This window comes from Prosopis cineraria, unplaced genomic scaffold (genome assembly GCF_029017545.1).
Source record: "Prosopis cineraria cultivar Desert tree isolate PC_DT_omini unplaced genomic scaffold, ASM2901754v1 PC1510, whole genome shotgun sequence".
NCBI classification, from domain to species: Eukaryota; Viridiplantae; Streptophyta; class Magnoliopsida; order Fabales; family Fabaceae; genus Prosopis; species Prosopis cineraria.
Window position 1 is genome coordinate 20,351 of NW_026556835.1, and position 5,816 is coordinate 26,166.

A 5,816-nucleotide genomic window follows, 5' to 3' on the forward strand; every position below is an offset into this window, starting at 1 on the left:
ACATGGTTGCCACATATGTTGCCATGTAGGGCTTGATTGCCACATAGGATGCCATCTTGGATTTCACCTAGGATGACATCTTGGATGCTAAGTGGGTTACCGCACAGGATCATACCATTCTCCTACTTCTAAAGAAGAGTCATCATCAACTCTTGAGGATCTTTAAATGGTGAGCTTGCAAATTAATTATCTACTTCTATTAATTCATAATCAAATCCTTTAATGTAATTGGAAAAAGATTGATTGAATGTTAATGGATAAAACTTTCTCAACCTCTCCCACTTGTTCTTTTTCAACTTTTGGCTCCTTTTCTTTATTTTTCTCTCCCTTTTTTTTTCATTCTCTCATTTTTCTTCCTCAAACTCATTTTCACTTTCTTGAATATTTCCATTCAAGTCACTCTCACTCTTGTGTTACCTTTTCTCTTCATGTTTAAGGGGATTTCCATCAATCATAAATATGGTACTTAGAATAAAAAGGGATTCATCCACACATTTATTTTTATAATTTTCACAATTAAACTTTTCTTCCTCCTTTGTTGATTCAATTTATAGCTCATTATTAAGGACAAAAATATCCATGGATCTAATCTCCTTTGAATTAGAGCTAGTCTTTGAACGTATCTTTTTCTTGAGTCTTTATCTACCTGATGTTGCACTTTTAGATAATAGATGATAACTAAAGCTTCAGCAAGTGAAGGTACTTCACCATCATATCTACACTTTGAATCCTCCTTGGCCTTGTATAAACTTAGCTTCTTCTTAGGCCTTAGAATCCTTCAGTTTAGAGGTTGATCTTGAGTCCCTCTAATTAGAAGTTGAAGGTTTCCATTATTTCTCCTAAAATCTTTTCTCAATCTTGATGGCCTTGTGCACGAGCTCTTCCTTATCTATAAAGGGTACATATCCATTTTGTCTTTGATTTTTAGCCAAAGCCCATTAGTAATTCAAGTCTTTGAAGTGTCATCATCTTCATATATTCTAGCTTGCATTTAAGTTGATCAAGCTCATGTACAAAATCCTTCTTGGTCATTGAACCTTGGTTGAACAATTACATCTATTTTAACTCCCCACATTAGTAGTTAGGCATGTAACATCCTAAAAATTTTAAGACTCAAATTTATTTAAAAAAATAAATAAAAATAAAATAAAATATCTATAATTAAATTAAAATTTAGAATAATTTAATAGAGGCCCAAAGTTTGAATTTTACTAAGCAAAAGTTTGGTTTTATTTGATTTTTAACTATGGGAAAAATTACCAAAGTTGACCCGGGCTTTTGTGCAATAATAAAAAAATGTTGGGCCCTTTCTTGTAATTTTCCCCAAAGTTTTTGACCAGCATTTTAAGGAGCAAACTGATGCAGAAACGCAGAGAAAATGAGAAAGGAAGCAAACGCACAAACGGGAGAGAGAGAGAGAGAGGAAGAAGAGAAGAGAAAGGGAGGGAGTTAGGCTTGGATCTAGGAGTCTTTGCGACCGTTGCGAGCTCGGCTACACGATAGGTAAACTCCCTACTTCAATCCTCTTCTCTTTTTCTTGATTTTCTTCAATTTTTGGAGAGAGGAAATTTTTGGATTTTGATCCCAAAGGCTTTATTCTTGTAAGCTTTTGTTTCTTTGGATTCTAGGGAGCATGTTTTGAGTTTCTATATAGTGATCTAATGTTTTGAGTGAATAATTGGATGAAAAGAGGTGTTTTGGGCACAAAATAAACCTTGAGAAATTGGGTTTTTGCTCCTCAATGGTTTAAGCCTATTGATTTAGTTATAATTTTGCTATTTGAGCCCAATAAGATTTAAATTAAGGTTTGGTTTTCATTATAAGGGCTAATGGTGAAAGTTGGTGGCACTAAGTAAAGGTTTTTAATTGATTAAAAAAAATTATATAAATTGAAAATTAGCCTAGTGATGGCTAATAAATGGTTTTGGTGGTTAAGTGATACTATGTGAATGGTTGGTTTAATATATGGACCATTAGGGTGGATTATGACTCATTGACCTAAGTTGTGTGGTATAAGTTATAGTCTTCATTAATACTATTTGTCATGATAAGTGATGTGGATCACTTATATGTTGTAGAAAATTGTTGGTGGAACTTATTGAGAAGTAAGGAACAAGCCGAGCCCTATTTTGTACAAGGGGAACCCTTTTAGTACCAAAGGGTTGAGGTAACAGGGGAATTTATATTTCTTATTACTTTGTTTTAGCTATTTTTGAATAAATATTACTAGTTATCATGCATTACATGTTTTAAAAGATTAAATGTGCTTTATAAGGGGTTATGGGGTACTACTTTGATTATAGTGCAAATATGTTTTCTAATTGTTTAATAACAATGTTTTTATGGAAATGAGATTTATAAATATTATACTACTTTAGAGTGTTGAATGGTCAATACTCAGGAAAGGTAGACAAGAGTAAAAGGCATGATCTCGGTGGGAGTTCACCAATGAGAAGGTGTGGATTTTTGATATTCTATGGCACACTGTCAGTACTCAGTGTTGTCTTACGTATTGTGGGCTCAGTGCACTAAAGTGGTTAGTGTATTGAGTGTTCGACACCTCTCAGTGGGGGAGGGAATCCAACATATGAAGTGTGAGGTTGAGTGCCTAGGCCAAGGTAGCCCTCACATGGAAAGTAAGTTGGGCTGGCTCTGGGAGGGAGTTAGCTTCAACTGCTTAGGATTCACGTCGAAGGGGCATAGGAGGTTCGGTGGATTAGATCATGCCTTAGATTATGTTTTGTGCCTGTGGAGGTACAAGTAGGTATAAGGTTTACCTGCGAGTTAAAGAGTGCCAGGGGGCATTCTGTTGGTCATGAAAGGCCATACCGGCCTAGGTCATGCATTCATGCATTTTAAATGGCTAAATTATATACTATGTTGAATTTATTATTCATTTATTTAATTATGGCTTACTTTGTAATAATCAATATAGATTTCACTGTTACTGAGACTGTGGTTGTCTCACCTTTCTTTTCAATATTCTAGGTCCAGGCGAAGGATCCAGTGGTGGACGGGGAAAAGAGCAAAGCTAGGGGTTTGCTTGTGATTTGTAAAGAACTGCAACCCCTTTCTTTTGAGCAAATATATTGTAATGTATTTAAGATTAGGGTGCCAGTAGGATATGATTATGTGTGTGTGTGTGTGAATATGTGTGGATTGTGTGCTTGTGTATGAATTTTTGTCTGTTTGCAGACTTGTGGCTAGGAAACTTGGTTATGGTGTGTGGTTTTGATGGATTTACTTAGTAGACCAAGTTTCTATTAGAAGCAGATCTTTATTTTGATATATATGTGATTTTATAAGCAAATGCAAAGTGGTTGCATTGCAAATGGTGTGCTATGGGAAAACATACAGCTTGGATAGAGAGAGTGGGTGCGTGGGCCCCACAAGGAGCTCTGAGCCAAGTGAAATGTTTAGCATATGTATTTATATAAATACATGGTATTTGGATTGATTTGTGACCACTCTTGTATGATTTGTACATTTTGGGGGTTTAGGGTCCATTTTGGGAAATGGCACCCGGGTGGTCAAATTTTGATGTATGGGGGTTTTCCATCATTTGAATGTTCTATCAAGTGTTTTTAATCTTATTTGACGTGTCCAAAGTGTTTCCACAGGTTTGTGACCATTAGGATGGGATTTGGACAATTTTGAAAATGGTTTTTACCAAAAAGCTGCACTTTTACATCCGGGTGTCCAAATCTTAATCCGACCGTTGGATTTCTCTAAAATTTAGGTCACAAGTAAAACCTTTTATAAGCTTCGTGTGGGCTTTGGAATCACGTCGATCGGATATCGGACGGAGAAATGACGCACTCCGGAATTTGGTCTGGAGGTGCTGTCATGACAGCATTAAATTGCTGTCATGACAGCTACAGTGTTGATTTTATAACCTGCACAAAATTCAATCCGTCCGTTGGATCTTTTCAAAATTTAGTATGCTAATAGTATTCTTTAAAAGTGATATGTGGGCTTTGGAATCACTCCGATCGGAGGTCAGATGATGAAATGGTGCACTCCGAAAGTTGGTCCGGAAGTGCTGTCATACAGCTTTTTAGCTGTCATGACAGCAAAAATAGTCAATCTTTTAACATGTCTAATTTTTAATCCGACCGTTGGATCTTTTTAAATTTGGTACACTTATAGTACCCTTTGAATGTGACGTGTGAGCTTTAAAATCACTTCAATCGGAGGTCGAATGACGGAACACCGCCTCCTGGAGTTGGCCCAGGAGGGCTGTCATGACAGCAATAAATTACTGTCATGACAGCATCTTTTTATTCCATTTTCATCTAACTTGCTTCCGTGCGCTATAGGTAGAACCTATAATTATTTTAAGGTTTTAAATGATTTATTTCTTAAGTTGGTTAGAGGATCAACTCCTTAACCACACTTAGTTTGTTTGAATTATGTGATTTTTGGATAACACTCAAGGCAAGTGTTACAAGGCACATGTTTCTCATGTACTTCTTAAGCTTTTCCCAAGATTCTGGAGGCTCTTGTTGATATTTAATGCTTCATCAAGAAATCTTCTGACTATATTAGTGCATAATTAGAAAATGACGAATAGTGATTTTTCCATCCTTTTTATTAGGAATGTCAATGGATCAAAATTTTGTTACATTTTAAGTTCCCAATCAAGATAGAGTTTGGATTTGGATTACCCTTGAATGGTGTATATTTAACCTTTTCATCAGAAAAAAAATTTAGATTGAGATTTCCATATTCTGGAATGAACTTCTTTTTTACTGTATCTACTCTGTTCATCTCCTTCGAAAACTTTCATTTCTCTAAGTTCTCTTTCAAGTTGAGTAAGCTTCTCATAAAGAGCCTTAACATAATCAACTTTAGGTTTCTAGGAAGAGTTTTTGTAACACTTGCCCTGAGTATTATCCACAAATCACATAATTCAAATAAACTAACTGTGGTTAAGGAGTTGATCCTCTAACCAACTTAAAAAATAAATTATTTAAAACCTAAAAAAAATTATAGGTTCTACCTATAGCGCATGGAAGCAAGCTAGACAAAAATTGAATAAAAAGATGTTGTCATGATAGTAATTTATTGCTGTCATGACAGCCCTCTTGGGCCAACTTCCAGGAGGCGCCGTTCCGTCATTCGACCTTCGATCGAAGTGATTTTAAAGTTCACACGTCACATTTAAAGGGTACTATAAGTGTATCAAATTTTAAAAAGATTCAATGGTCGGATTAAAAATTAGACATGTTAAAAGATTGACTATTTTTGCTGTCATGATAGCTTTAACAGCACCTCCGGACTCACTTCTGGGGTGCATATTTCATCAACCGACCTCCGATCAGAGCGATTCCAAATCCCACATATCACTTTTAAATAGTACTATTAGCAGACCAAATTTGAAAAGATCCAACGGACGAATTAAATTTCATGCATGTTGCAAACATTAATATATATTGCTGTCATGACAGCACCTTTGCGTCATGACAGCTCCTCCGGACCAAATTTTAGAGTGGCGCCGTTTTCTTGTCTGATATCCGATTGAAGTGATTTTAAAGCCTACACGAAGCTTATAAAAGTTTTTACTTGTGACCCAAATTTTAGAAAAATCCAATGGTCGGATTAAGATTTTGGACACCTGGATGCAAAAGTACAGGTTTTTTGGTAAAAACAATTTTCAAAATTATCCAAATCTCATCCTAATGGGCACAAACTTGTGGAAACACGTTGGACATGTCAATAGGACGAAAAACACCTGATAGAACATTTAAATGGTAGAAAAACCCTTTATACCAAAATTTGACCACTCGGGTGCCATTTCCTAAAATGGACTCTAA

The 5,816-nt window shown here is 35.7% G+C and overlaps 1 long non-coding RNA gene across 1 annotated transcript; it reads left to right on the forward strand.

Annotated features, from left to right (window-relative positions):
* The first annotated feature begins 1,301 nt into the window (after positions 1-1,301).
* LOC129300268 (uncharacterized) lies at positions 1,302-3,257 on the forward strand. The gene is made up of 3 exons (XR_008590733.1): positions 1,302-1,503; positions 2,079-2,167; positions 2,989-3,257. It is a non-coding gene; the product is annotated as an uncharacterized LOC129300268 (long non-coding RNA).
* The last annotated feature ends 2,559 nt before the right edge of the window (positions 3,258-5,816 follow it).